We start from the raw sequence: 12,346 nt of genomic DNA, 5'->3' as shown, positions 1-12,346 counted from the left end.
ATAAATGAAACTTCTCTCTAACTGACATTTGCACTGCCACCATTTACCCCATACCGGAGTGTACACTCCTCTGGAGTTCAGAGTGCTAAACACTTGCTTGCATGGGCATGCCTGAAGATATGAAGCTGGAGACAGCACTCTGTTGGTTCAGTGTATCGGTCCATTGAAGGCAACAAGCTGCACAACCCCTCTGAAGATTGGAGTTGGCCAACCAATTTCAATAACCCTGGGTCCTGGTTCGATGAGAAGACCACTCTGCCTCTTCTCAGGCTCAGGCACCTCCTTAAACTCTCTTTGCTGAGCCCCTTCTCTTGCAAATACTTTCCTAAACAAGGGTGAGGATTACTCACACTACCTTCACTGCAGAGCAGATCCATCTCAATCAGCTCTAGGCACAGCCACAGTCTCTGCCCTGGCTCCAGTGAAGCCACCAACCACCTCCAAAGCTCCCACCTCAATCAAAACCCCAGCAGGCTCTCAGCAGCAACATCAGGCCCCCCAACAGCAGCAGCTTCTGGTATGGACAGAGCGTCACACCAGCAGTCTCACCTCCTCTCCCAAAATGGAGCCCACCACTTATAAAGTCAACTCACACACGGGCATCAAGAGAGATTAAACCTGGGCCTTCTTGGGCTTAATGCAGAAGCCTCTACCACATGAGCTAAACATCACATCTCTATTAGCCAAGACAGTAGCAGGCTCATTGTTTTCTAGGAGGCCTAGCCACCACTAGAGGGGGACAGAGCACCGCTCTGAGCAAACAGGGGTTACATATATTTTTCTAGTTTTTAAATCAAAATGTTGTGTGGTACCAAGTCAAATGCCTTTCAGAAGTCTAAGTATAGTATATCAACACTATTACTTTATCAGCCAAACTTGTGTATGTATAGTTGGGATTATGTTTTCCAATGTGGATTACTTTGCATTTATCAACAATGAATTTCATCTGCCATTGCGTTGCCCTGGTACCCAGGTTTGTGAGAACCCTTTGTAATACTTTTGCAGTCTGCTTTGGACCGAAATATCTTGAGTATTTTTTGTATTATCGAAAAAAGATCTCAAGTTAGTTTGACAGGATCTATTTTCAATAAAGCCATGGAGATTTGCATTAATTACACTACCCTCCTTTAATATTTTATTATTGAGCTCTGCATCAGCCTCTCCATTATCTTGCCAGAGATCATGGTCAGGCTGATAGGACTATTATTACATGGGTCATCCTGTTCACTCTTTTTAAAAATTGGCACATTAACTTTCTTCCAGTTTTCTCCAGTGCTCCAAGACTTACTGAAAATCTACATTAGCTGTCCAGTGAGTGCCTCAGCCAGCCTTTTAAAACTGTTGGATACAAGTTATCTGGTCCTGCTGATTTAAAAATATCTGTCTCTAGTAGCATCTGCTTAACATTCTCCAGGGATACTAGCAGAATGGAAAGAGTGTCATCATCACTATGTGACGAGACTATATAATTTTTTCCCCAAATACAGAACAGAAATATGTTTAACACGTCTGCCTTTTCTGCATTATGACTGAAAATTTTACCAATTCCATCTACTAATTGACTAATACCATTGTCAGTATTCTTTTTCTTCCTAATATATTTAAAAAGCTTCTTAAGTCTACTGGCCATAGACTCCTTCTTGTGTCCTATTACTTTCCTTATGAATGTTTTACAATTCCTATCCTCTGATTTATGTTCATTACTATCAACTTTCCCTTTCTTCCACGTGTTATATTATTTTTTATTTAGGGAGCAACCCCGCTGGGACAAGGCAACAATGAAGAGAAGGTCTGCAGCATGATCCTACAAAAGCCCCTCTGCAAGTATATTGTGGGGTCCAGGACTCTGCAGTTCAGGAGTTAGGTGGCCTGCATCAGAAATAGGCTGGACCAGAACATGGCTTTATGCTGTGATATCACCTTTTCCTCCCCCTCACCCCCATAAACCTGCAGGGATTTCTGCCGAGCCTACATCTGTTCAGTTCTGCTAACTTCTTTTAAAGGCTTGGCTCTAAATTTTCAAAATAAATCCATATTTAGGTGCCTTAAAAAGTTCCTGGATATTCAGAGATGTTGAGCACCTGTAATTCCCATTGAAGTCCATGGGAGCTGCGGATGCTCAGTATCTTTGAAAAACAGGCCATGTGCCCAGCTTCAGACACCCAGCTCTGAAAAATGTTGCCTCTTCTTGCCCACACAGAGCCCATTTTATAAGTTTTCAAAGATTTCTTTGCTTTCAGCTACCATATTTAGCCCTTTTAAAAAATAATGATCAAAATCTGAATCTTGGGAAAACAGGATTACTAATGAAAAATACTTTTGTTTATAGCAGTGGAATTTGGGTACTGTTATGATAATGTTTTTGGCAAATAGAACATGCAGCTGGATCAGCAAAGAATGCAAAACAAAATTATGCAGCCCATTTAGCAAAGAATCCATTACACTCACTAAAAAATGTAAGTTTTCAGCTACTGAAATTTACAACCTCTAGGCTTGGGGTCCTATTTTACTGGTCAGAATATGTTTTTCTCAACCTGCACCTCAGGGAAGTGGAAAATTTGACAGGTTAACTAAGGGTAGAGCTACCCTAGAAAGTGTTGCTGGCATAGCTATGTCAGTTAGAGGTATGATCTTTTTGCCAATATAGCTATGCAGGTAAAAAAAACTTTAGGGCTAGATTCACAAGGGGGAACTTAGACGTTGCAACTCTAAGCATTGCAGCACCTAACTTTTAGGTTCCCTGCCACCTAGTGGAATTCACTGCCTTGAGTTAGGCATCCCATCTCACTATACAACGATTGCGGATAGTGATACTTAAAAAAGGAATTCACAGAAGCCAGCAAGCTTCTTAAGTTAGCCAGTAGGATATGCCAAGGAGAGGGGTGTGTCCTAACTCTTGTCCCTCAAAAGAAGTTAGGTGCCTATCTCCACTCAGGATTCACAGCCATGACCCTTCTCCTGGAGTTAGGTGCCTAAACAAGGTCAGCCCTCTCTCAAGGGAGGAGGAGGAGGTGGTGATGGTTCCCCTCTTCTGCTCTATAGCCCAATAGTTTAGAGCATTCACCCAGAATGTGGGAAACGGGTAAAAATCCCCATTCTGCCAGATGTGGAGCAAGGACTTGAATCCAGGTCTCCTAGCGATAAGCTGTAAGGGGTAGGTCTCTCTCACTCTCTCCCCTGTTGAACCTGTTCCACTTTGTATAATACTTAAATATTCATTGAAGCAGGGACTGGAACTGAGTTTCCTACATCCTAGGGGAGTGCCCTACCCACTGGGTTCTAGAGTCATTCTCACTCTCTTGTTCTGGAGGAAAAGTGGATAAAGTTAATTTAGCTGACCACTTTTATTTCACAATAAATACTCACACAGAGACTTGCACCAGAATAACTAAATTGATGTTAGCAAACCCGTGCTGTTAAATCAGTGAAAATTTCTATGTAGACCAGCATAAAATATGACTCAAGGCAGGTGCTGTTTTACATTTACTTCTATCCTCCTGTTCTTTGCTTTTCTTTACTAAACTCTAGCCTTTCTTTTCATATGTATGTAATATATACCTTTGTTTGCTAACTCACCAATGTGTGACACATACCATAATTTATGCTATGTTCCAAGGCCAGGAGGGACCATTGTGATCATCTGGTCAGAACTCCTGGAGAACAGAGGCCAGAGAACATAATTCCTAGAGGATATATTTTAGAAAAACATCCTACATTGATTTAAAAATTGATTTAAAACAATGATGGAGACTCCACAAAGAACCTTGGTAAATTGCTCCAATGATTAATTGCTTCCACTGTTAAAAATTTTCACTGTATTTCCAGTCTGAATTTGTCTAGCTTCAACTTCTAGCCATTAAATTGTGTTATATGTTTCCCTGTTCAATTGAAGAGCCAATTAGTAAATAGTTGTTTCCTGTATAGATTGTTATCAAGTCACCACTTAACCTTCTCTTTGTTAAACTAAATAAATGGAGCTCCTTGAGTCTATTAATATAAGGCAGGTTTTCTAATCCTTTGATCATTCTCATGACTCTTCTCTGAACCCTCTCCAACTTATCAACAAACTTCCTAAATTGTGAACACCAAAAATGGACGTAGTATTTCTGCAGCAGTCACCAGTGCCAAATACAAAGGTAAAATAACCTCTCTACTCTTATTCGAGAGTCCTCTATTTCTGACCCCGGGATTGCATTAGTTCTTTTGGCCACAGCATCATACTGGGAGCCCATTTTCCATTAATTATCCACCAGAACCCCATTTTTTTTTCAGTTACTGCTTGGCAGGATAGAATCCTCTGTCATGTAAGTATGGCCTACATTCTTTGTTCCTAGATGTATACATTTATATTTAGCCGTAATAAAATGTGTATTGTTTGCTTGCACTCAGTTTAGCAAAGTCACATTTGACTTTGTCCTGTTGGGTTCAAACCCCACTGTGTTTATATTTTTATTTAAACATTTATTGACTTTTTCCCTGTATATTTTATTTTATATCAATCCTTCTCATATTTCTAAAAAAAGTGAAAAGATATGAATCAAAATATTTCACATTAAGAAAGCCATGCTAAAAATAGCCAAGTTAGAAAACAGAATGGACCAGCCAAATTAACTTTTTTAAACAGCTGACCATGCTGATTCTTTAAGATAATTATTATAGACTTCCCATGCTTAAATAGTTTATTTTCTGACTATTTGTACATGCAAAGGGACACATTTTCAAAATCAGTCTCTAATATTGTGCCCGCAAATGTGGGAACAATTTTTGCACACTGAATCCTCAGAGTTGCTTATGACTATGGGTATTTGCATGTCAGTCAGATCATGACCCGTCTAACTGCTGATCTACATGTGCAAATATACATTTGTAAACACAAATATTTCTTTTTCAGCCTGCAAAAAACTGCACGCAGAAGACTTGTGTGATTTTTAGTTGCTGAGTTGAGGGCCAAAATATCTGCAATCAAATAGGATATAGACACAACACCCTATTACAAAGTTTTTTGTTTTGTTTTTAGTTGTGGCCTTCTAAGTGGAAAACTTTAAAACAAATAATGACATAGCTAACCTTACTGACCATAGGAAAATCTGACTCTGTTAAGAGAGTTTAGCAAGCTATAATTGTGACACCTACAACTTTCTAGGGGACTCATGCTTGTAGGATTGCATCAGAGGGTAATCTGATTGCTCTGCCCTTACCCACTATAGACAAGTGATGAGGAAGGCAAAACTTCCCTTTCAACAGACCATGTGACACAGCTGCCCCAAGTAGATCCATATACAGTAGAATCTTCTTATTTGGGTCACCCTGGTGGGCAGACTGTCATATATCTGCTGAGTGTATTTAGAATGGCTGTAATAAATGTGGCACTAAATGTTACTTTGCAAATATATATAGTTTGAATAGATCAAAACCACTTCCTGACCACTCCCACCACGCACACTTATTATTTCCTCTAAAATACAGCTGGTATCTTGGTTACAATGTATCAGATAAGCTACTTAAGGCTCAATTGAACCTTTGCTCAATGCTCTGAGTATGGGATGTCATGTAGCTGATTCACGTGAAACTCACACTAGTTTTACAAGGGTTTTGCCTGAGTAAGGGCTGAGTAAGAATTCCAGAATTTGACCCTGTACAAGTAAGCAGGGGGCAGTATAATCTCTGTTTATTACCATGATCTAGTGCAGACCAAATACAAACACTTACATTAAATCCTCTATATTTAAAGACCAAACATCAATAATTTTATACATATATATAATATATATACATATATATAATAACAATAACAATAATAAACAACAATAAAAAAGTTAAAAAAATCACTTCTCACTTTGAACTACATCCAGAATTAACAAAATACAATATAGAAGTTTTCCAAAAAAGAAATCATTATAGTACAGGGTGGAGGTAAAACATGTTTGAGTTGGTATAATGTAAAGTGGTATAGCATAATATAACTGATTACTCAAAGTAAGGGAAAATAGATTCTCCCATAAACTTATTCTTATATCTTTTGAAATAGTTTTCATGCAGCCTCTTCACACGGGCAGTTTTGAAATAAATCCTTAACATATGAAAGAAATGGCAAATTCTGCTCTCTGTTACAATGCTGTTAATCTGGAATAAAAGCATTCTTATCTGGAGTTACTCCAGATTTAGACCATTGTAACTGAGAAGAATCTTACACTAGTCATTACACTATTCATTTATTTTACACTACTCATTTATCATATTTATATATGTGTGGTATTGTGTGCTTTTAAACAGCTGCTGTGGATCACCCCCACGGTAGCTGCATTTCACTGATGAATTAAAAGATCCTTCTATAAAGTAGTTGGTATATAACTTGAAAGTGCTTTGAAATCCCTCACACTCATTCACTTCAGTACTGCTTTTATTATCTGTATCATTTTACTTTAGAAAGTACAGAAATATTCCCTCTTGGTGGTAAAATATCATCATAATAAATGCAAGTATGCATAACTCCATTGATCTGGTTCCAGACATTTGACACTGGCTATATATTAGCAATATATTCTGGATTATTAATTTTAATGCAACATTGAAAAATTCTCACTAAAAATAAATTGTTACATAGTGCTTAACTGTGACTAACAAGTCACGTATTTTACATATACTGAGATATTTCTCTTGGAATCACAGGAACATGCAAATCATTTTACATCAATGAAGAATCTGTTGTAGAGTCTGGGGCAGTATTTTGTAGGATCATAAATAGATTTGCACATCTTGTATACAGTCAATTTCATGGAGGTTCTTGACATAAAACAGACAGTGGCTCTGATTCCAAGCCCTTATTTTTTATATTTCATCAGGAGAAAAACGCGGGTCAGTAAAAAACGAACAAACAACAATGTATGTATCAGTGACATCATCATATCACCCCTCCATGGATGTTATGTGACTTCTCCATGGCACCAATCCCTAGTTGACCCCATAATCCACATGGATCAGGCAGCATTAATTCCCACAGAGTCTCTGCCATGGATGCTACTGCACAGCTGCAAAGACTTAGCAAATGACTCGAGAGCTCCTCCCAGTACCATGCTGCCAGAGGAAATGGGGGCCTGACCAGCAGTGCATGGAAGGCCATTCCTTTGATGGGTTGCTTTTTGATTCCAGATGTCTATGGGTTTCCTTCTCCACTGATTATCAAGATCCACCAGGTTAGGAAGCTGCACTGCCTCCCTTCATTGAGCCCCTCCTAACCTCTCCCACCTCACATGACAAATGCCAGGAACCCAACCCCTTCACTTCACAGAGTATTCTGGTTTCTATGCTCGCCTTCCAAACTGGAAGTTATTGGACAGAGACCTGTCCACAGTGAGCCATGTATTCATGATCTCCAGGTTTCATTATTTTGCAACTCATTATATCTAGGAATGAAGCCACATACCCAATAAGAGCTCGGCCTGATACAAAAGCTCATCTGCTTAGCAACACAAGTTGCCATGATCACTTGCCCTTCCTGGGCACCATTTCAAGTTGTCTGTCCTGATATTCAAAGCCCTCTATGGGATTGGAACTAGCTACCTAAAAGATTGCTTCTCTCTCCACAATCATCAATGACAACTATGACCAATAAGAGACAGGTAATTGCAGGAGACAGAACTGCCCCAGGAGCTGGACTTAGATTTATTCTTTCAAGAGATAAGAGGGGCCACAAATCTCACCACTTTCAGAAGTTTAAGTGCAAAACACATTTTTTTTCCTGTGACTTATATTGTCCTCTGGAAGTGCCACCTACCCACAGCCCACCTTGATCCCTGTCCCCCACAAGTCCCTGTCCCCCAAGCAAACTTATAAACGAACCAACTTTATATCTCCTCTGAGAAAGGAGACAGCAGGGGACACTCAGATACTAAAATGAATGAGGTCATATAAAAACCTATATAACCAGATCTAAGCATATGTAGACCTATTTTTAAAAAAACTCCGACATTTTGACCATACACTACATGACAGCCTTTCTTTAATTTTAACATAGAAAGAAAAAAACAGTTCCAATTAAAGTTGCACAGGTGGTTCAATAGCACTTTGGATAAGTACTAGAGCATTGCTGCAGAAATAACTCCTGTGTTCTGAAAGGGAGACTTCATAGCTTTTTAGGAACATTTTTGTCACTACCACTCAGAATGCTGACAACATCACTCATTGCTACTTTTGCAATAGCTTCCTCTCTGTTTTGTTTTTATTTAACACTCTGCTTTTTTCGTTATGATAATGAGTTCCACACAGGCTAATTCTGGGGCAAAGTATTTCCTTTTAGTAGAAAATCCTGGGTCTGAAAATGTAATCATGTTTTTCTGAAGAGAAGCATGATGAGGAAAGAGTAGGAGGGACAGAACATAGTAAAAGAGGTGAATAAAGAGGATTTGAAATAGAAAGCAAACGAGAGCAGGAAAGAAAGTTATATTTCAAATTAATATTATTCCAGCCATAGATGTGTCCAGATGTTCCAGTTTACACTATTATATTCAGAATTTCTGCTGCACTCTTAAAACCCAATCCTCAACTACATTGTGTAACTGGATTTAAAATTATTATCTATATTTCCATCAAGCCTACAAGCCCCCATCATGGACCAGACCCCATTGTGCTAGGTGCTGTACAAACACAGAACAAAAGACAGTCACTGCCCCAAAGAGTTTACGGTCAGCATGATAACATTTCACAACTACTTTCCAAAAATGTAAATGACCAAATGAAAAGCAAGGCAGGGGAGAAAAAAGCCTTCAGATTTAACTTAGTGTTTTGGGAACAGCTTCAGGTTGTTCTACCCTCTTCTTATTCTGTATCACAAAACTGTCCTGAAACTGAGAATGAGAAAAATGGCAAGACAATTTTGGTTCTAATTTTTTTCCTCAATACCCATCATAGGTATACTCGCAGTTATTTGTGGGGTCTTGGTACTGCTTTTACCTGAGACAAAGGGAATTTCCTTACCAGACACAGTGGAGGATGTGGAACAGCTTTTCAGGTACCCTGCCTTTCCTTCAATATTACATTGATGTGATTTTTTTTTGAGCAATCATAGTTTTTGTGTTATGTATGTATCCCATCAGTTGTAATAAATCAAAAGTCATATAATCCGTTACTAATTTGTTTTTGCAGCATCAGAGTAAACACCTTAGTCAAATACTGAAATATGCCCATGAGGCAATTTGATTTGATGGGAATGTGAATTTTTAAATGCTACAATGGCAGGTTGATTAAAAAAATAAATGCAAAGGGAAACTGAATTTTTCTATAAACAACTAACACCTTTGTTGTAAACAGAAAAAGCAGTTGTGCACACAACTTGATGTAAATAGTAACAGTGTGATAGAAAAATCCCTTACAAATTTACATGCCCTTTGGACATAGCCCCTAGTTAGGCAAAATCCCAATTGAATTCAGGTGGAATTTTCTCTGAGTAAGGACTGCAGGATAGAAACCTTTGATTCAGTAGAAGCCAATGCCATATATAAGTGTGGATACTGTTTTGAATGATGTCTTCAGAGCTTATTTCAGCACATTGTGACTACTGCAGTAGATGAATAAAAGAGGCAGGAATCATACATTTGTACTGAAAATAAATTGGACAGTGCTACAGCTTAGAAATATAACTTTTCTTTTTTCCCTCTGTTACTTCAGTCTCCAAAGTAAAAGTGACAGGAAAAAGAAGCATCAAGATATCACCTCCTATATATGATCTTGTTGGCCCAATCCTGTTTTCATGAAATACATGAAAGAACAGAGACACAAACACCCCCCCTCTTCCTACCAAGAGGCACTTCAGCCTGACACATGGTAATGTTAATCAAAAGTTAAAACCTCAACTGACTCTTATTGTTCTACCCTTTTAAATGTTCACTTCAGCCTTTTTAAAATATCCATTTACTGCATAACATTCTAGTCTGTCTTTACTTTCTATAATTCTATTTGTTTTAAGATTGTTTGTAAAACCACTCCACTGACCATTTTATCTGTTAATTTTACCCACTTTCAATATATTTGTAAAAATCCTATTTTAAGTATAAAAAGCCACACTGTGAAATGTAATATACCTATTAATTGTGAAAGACACTCACAAAAATGAAATAATGTTTGCTTTAAAAATAATATGTGAATTCTTCAGCTAGGAGTTGGCACTGAGTGATTGAAGTGTGAATGGCTGAGCAATTGAGGTGAGTGTAGACAGGGAGAGTGATTGAACAATTGGTCTGAGTAAGGGATGTCGAAACAGAAGAAGAAAACACCAGCCTCACCTGAAACGTTTGAGGGAGGAGGAAAGAAGCGAAGATAATAACTTTTACCACTCAACTGGTCAAAGAGGAGCCCACCCCTGATAACTTTGAAGTCAGCCCACTTCAAAGAACAAAATCTGATCAGGCTTGCAACAATGTGGGTGATTAAGGATTACACCAAATGTGGATGCAGCATGACAGAGCAAAAACCCATAGACTTACATGGGGTCTTTTCCCTATAAAATGGGACTATTTCACTATTTCACTAAATAAAGAACAATATTGATGTTGTTACAGTGTTGATACTTTTTTTTATTGATACTATTTACCAAATTTCTGTATTCACAATAAACGTGGCTTGTTGCCTTATCCCCTGAAAAAGATCCTGTGATATTTGTTATTTGAATAACAATCTTTCACTAAAAGCACTGAGTGAAACGTCCTGTTCTCACACTGGAAATTTGGTTTCCACCTGATAACTGCTTTAAAGTCTTCAGAAGGGGTTGGATTGAGCTGTGTCATAAGAGACACCTCCCAAGTACTTCTTTTAGGAACGAAGACATTCAAAATAACCCTTGTATTTTTATATAGCTATGGAATAAATACCTATTTTCTGAGTCCGTAGTTTCCAAGAAGGGAGCATTGTGTGATTCTTGTTAGCGAATACCCACTTAAATCAGCTGCTTTGCCTGATCCAGTAAGCTCTTACTTATTTGTATGTTTGGGTCATTTGTTCATCCTTGATATTGCAATAATTTGGGAAAATGGTGGTTTAAGATAGATGGTTTCAGAGGGGGGAGCAGAATTAGAGTCGTTTTTTGCCCCACCAAATGATCAAGCCTCTGAAAAATCAGGAAAAGCAAAAGAGGAATTGCTCAGGGAACCAGCAAAACTGATGACACTGAGGATGGAGAGAGTGTGCACCTCATTTCTAATGCATAGGTGTCAAGAGGGTATTTTTAATGTTTGGGATGGATTGATATTGTAGAGTTGGTGAAGGGACTATAGGAGAGAGCTTCTAAATTTAGCAGGCACCACATTGTGGTTGAACAATTAATGCTCCACACTGGCCATCTCAAAAGCCTGCCAGGGAGGATTAATTATTTGTAAGACGGAGTTTCAAGAAAGCAGAGGGGAATAACTGATACTCACGGTGCTTCCTTTATCACTGGAACTTGGTGAGGTATGTATCATACATCTCAACAATTCCTAACTGTTCCTACCCCATTCCACTCAACTGCCATACTGCCATGTCAGTTTAAGGAAAATAGGAACCATGCTAGCAACAAAAATGCATGCATGGAACAGGCAACAGAAGGAGTCCATGAGAAGTGGAAGACCAGCAGAGCTACTTTTCACTAAGAATTTCCCCTGACGCATAGTCAAATGACAATAAGACATTTAGCAAAACTCACTACAGACTAAAGGAATGGAACCAAATGTGAACCTCTCCTCTGTTAAAATATCTGGTTAGATGGTTTGTAATGCCAAATTAGAACACATTTGTATTTTGATGCTGTCCCCTGAGAGAAAATTGTTCTTATTCTATGAAGAGATTCCAGGATTACCTGATCAAACAGACTTTATCCAAAACTGCTACTGGACTTTGTATTTTAATCTTTCCAATTTATTTAATATTTTTCTTAAAGTAACTCGATATAAGAGCTCCCTCAGCTCTGCAGTGGTGTCTGTGGTTTGCAGAGGAAGCTTTAGATAATTTTAATTGTATTGGTGTTAAGTAGAATTGCTTGACATTTTCAGTGGCAGAGGGAAGTTTGTGTTGTATTGGTCAGTTGCTGCAGGTGCACTTTGTTGTTGTTTGATATGTGATCGAGAAATTTAGACATGAGAACTTATTTTTCAGGCCTTTCTAATTGTACTTTGCTGAGAGTGGCATTCTTTATTGTCCAGAATAAAATGTAGACAATATACAGCAGTATTTAAAATAACGGAAAGTCTGCGTACTCCTTGTTCGGAACTTAAGGTATGGCTAAGCTTAAAATTTGATGTATGTGAATCATAGAGACAAGGTGGGTGAGATAATATCTTTTATAGGACCAACTTCTGTTGGTGAGAGAGGCAAGCTTTTG

This window comes from Emydura macquarii, unplaced genomic scaffold (genome assembly GCF_026122565.2).
Source record: "Emydura macquarii macquarii isolate MOO-44397 ecotype Brisbane River unplaced genomic scaffold, CSIRO-AGI_Emac_v2 contig_1559, whole genome shotgun sequence".
Classification (NCBI taxonomy): domain Eukaryota; kingdom Metazoa; phylum Chordata; order Testudines; family Chelidae; genus Emydura; species Emydura macquarii.
Note: the sequence above shows the minus strand (reverse complement) of the source record.